General features: G+C 44.6%; 1 non-coding gene across 1 annotated transcript; it reads left to right on the forward strand.

Moving 5' to 3' along the window:
* Positions 1-2,320: 2,320 nt before the first annotated feature.
* TRNAG-UCC (transfer RNA glycine (anticodon UCC)) lies at positions 2,321-2,392 on the forward strand. Its single transcript has one exon. It is a non-coding gene; the product is annotated as a tRNA-Gly (tRNA).
* The last annotated feature ends 936 nt before the right edge of the window (positions 2,393-3,328 follow it).

The raw sequence follows: 3,328 nt of genomic DNA on the forward strand, positions 1-3,328 counted from the left end.
TGATTGATTTTTTTTTTAAAGACTGACTTATTTGTTTATTTTTTGATTGTGGTGGGTCTTTGTGGCTACAAGTGGGCTTTCTCTAGTTGGGGCGAGCAGGGGTTATTCCTTGTTGTGGCTCCTGAGCTCTAGAGCACAGGCTCAGTAGTTGTGGTGAACGGACTTAACTGCTCCATGGCATGTGGGATCTCCCCGGACCAGGGATCAAACATGGCATTAGATCAAACATCTCCTGCATTGGCAGGCAGAGTCTTTATCCCTGAGCCACCAGGGAAGCCCCATTTCTAGCCTTTGATTTAAAGTGAGAAATGTGCAATGCTTTCTTTCACTTGAACACTTAGAGGCCATTGTAGGGTTATTAAGTGGCCTAATTTCAATATTGTTGTGTCTCAAGAAGTAGGGAAGGAGACAGGGTAACAGTCCTGGTGGAGCCATTGATTAAGTTTTCCATCTACTGTGGGTGTGTGGCATCTCAAAACAATTACAGTAGGAACATCAAAGATCTCTGACTATACAGCATTCTAACAAATAATAATGAAAAAAGTTTGAAATATTGTGAGAATTACCAAAACATGACACTGAAACACAAAGTGAGAGAATGCTGTTGGAGGAATGGTGCAGATAGACTGGTTCTATGCAGGAGGGTTCCTTCGATTTGTTTAAAAAAAAAAATAAAAGAAGAACCACCCAGTGGTTCTTTGGGTCTGTGATAACCCAATAAAGTGAAGTGCAATAAAACGAGGTCTGCCTGTAAGCCCATCAAAGGCATTCTTCATTTCTGCTGCAATGCCTTTGATCTCCAGCACTTCTCTCTGGTTCCTTCTCAGCACTTCCATCTCTCTGCTTACACAGTCCATCTGTCCTGTGTCTGTCTTCTCTATCCATTAGCGCTCTTAGCATAGTCATCCGAGTTGTTTTAAATCCCTGGTCTGATCATTCCGACATGCCTTCCACGTCTGGTTCTGATGCTTGCTCCGTCTCTTCGGCTGTGATTTCTGCCTTTTGGTAGACCTTGTGATCTTTCTTAATAGCCAGACACGATGTGCTGGGTAAAAAGGAACAGCCATAAACAGGCCCTCAGTGATAGGTTGGTGAGGTGTGAAGGGTGGGGAAGGGTGGGGCACTGTGTTTCTCTGAGCCTGTGTCTCTGGACTGTGAGCTTCACAAGTATTTCTCAGTTTATTTTTCCTCCTCTTTTAGGAGGCACAGGATGGCTAGGGCAGGTGGAGGTGGGGATTTCCCTTCCCCAGGCAGTCTGGCCCTGATCATGCCCCAGCAGGCCAGGCTCTGGTTACCTAGTTCCCCCTGAGGGCAGGCATTGTTAAGATGCACAGAGGAAAAAAAAAAAAAAAAAGAAGCACAGAGGGCTATGGTGTATTTCTTTTTCTTTTAAAAGTTTTTATTGGGCTGTAGTTGATTTACGATGTTGTTATTTTCAGGTGTATAGAAAAGTGAATCAGTTATATATATTTATATATATATATATCCACTCTTTTTTCCTTTTTAGATTCTTTTCCCATACAGATCATTGCAGAGTATTGAGTACAATTCCCTATGCTAGCCAAGATTGTCTGGCACTACTGGTAAAGAATCTGCCTGCCAATGCAGGAGACACAAAAGACCCGGGTTTGATCCCCAGGTCAGGAAGATCCCCTGGAGTAGGAAATGGTAACCCACTCCGGTATTCTTGGGAAATTCCATGGACAGAGGAGCCTGGTGGGCTACAGTCCATGGGGTCACAAAGAAATATGACTGAGTCCAGGGTGCACAATGTGCTGTACTTATGTCCTTATCCGTCATCTATTTTATATATTGTAATGTGTATGTGTCAGTCCCAAGAGATATATGTCTGGTGTATTTTAACATGGATCCTTTTCCCCTCCCACTGCTGGGAGCATGAGGGAGCTTTTCTCTGATATTTACTGTGGGAAATCCTGCAAGACTGTGGGGGCCTGCTCTGATGGCATCCCCCTGGAGATTTTAGCTCTCAGACTTGTCTACATGGAGTGTCTAGGGGATTTGAACATCACGGCTGCGGTTTTTGTCCCAGCACTGGCTCCCACTGAGCCCACTCCGGGCGGCTGCCGCTTCCTGTACTTGCTCGGCTGGGTCTGCAGTCTTGCAGGCAGTGGTTGCCCCGTGTCCCCCCTCCCTCTCTTATTGCAGCCTAGAGAGTTGTTGAATTTTCAGTCTGTTAAGCTTTGACTTACTAGAACACAGGGGCAACTTCCAAGCTCTTTACTTGAGGAACCAGAAATCTGATGTCCCATTCTTTCTTGTAAACATATAATCACAACACATTTTAAAAGATTTAGGGCCTTCCCTGGTGGTCTAGTGGTTATGAGTCTGCACTTCCACTGCAGGGGCACAGGTTCGATCCCTGGTCAGGGAACTAAGATCCCACATGCCTTGAGGTATGGCCAATAAATAAATAAAATTACTTTAAAAAATAAAAGATTTAAAAATAGCTATTTATGCAGGGTTTGGGGCTTCCCAGGTGGCTCAGTGATAACAAATCTGCCTGCTAATGCAGCAAACTCAAGAGACATGGGTTTGTTCCCTGGTCCAGGAAGATCCTCTGGAGAAGGGAATGGTGACCCACTCCAATATTCTTGCCTGGGAAATCCCATGGACAGAGGAACCTGGCAGGCTACAGTCCCGGGGGGTCACAAAGAGTTAGACACAGCTAAGTGAGTGGGCATGCACACACACATAAGCAGGACTTATCACACACACACACACACACACAGTCTTAAAGCTCTAATAAGGACACTATAGGCAACATTTTAAAGAAAAACTACTTCAGCGCTAGGACATTTCTTTTAAAAAGACAGTTGACATTAATTTCCCTCAAATCCCTGATCTTCATCCCCTGATTAAGAATAAGAATAAAAGTCATAGCAATTCGTCCTGTGCACTGAGCACTCACTGTGTTCCACTTACTGCCCCGGATGTTTCAGCCATTATTGCTATTCCTCACCAACAACCTGCCTACAAGGAATTCTTTAATCAATTTCATAGATTAAGAAATTGAGGCTCAGAAAGGTTGGGCACTTTGTCTAAGGTCACACAATAAGTGATTTAATAGCCTGGTGATAATAAGATTTTAAATCACTGTGGGAAAACCTAAACTGTCAGAGTCCTGGCAGACCATGCGGTTAGTGAAGTCCTGCTGGCTTAGTGGGCAAGTAACTTTTGCAAACACGGATAGTTTGTGTGTGTGTGCACGCGCGCACGCCCATGTATATGTTGCACCACCATGTCATTGTCTCGTGTTCACAGTCCTGCTCTGACACATGCTGTCCCAACCTATCTCATCAGAACCTCT

This window comes from Bos mutus, chromosome 12 (genome assembly GCF_027580195.1).
Source record: "Bos mutus isolate GX-2022 chromosome 12, NWIPB_WYAK_1.1, whole genome shotgun sequence".
NCBI classification, from domain to species: domain Eukaryota; kingdom Metazoa; phylum Chordata; class Mammalia; order Artiodactyla; family Bovidae; genus Bos; species Bos mutus.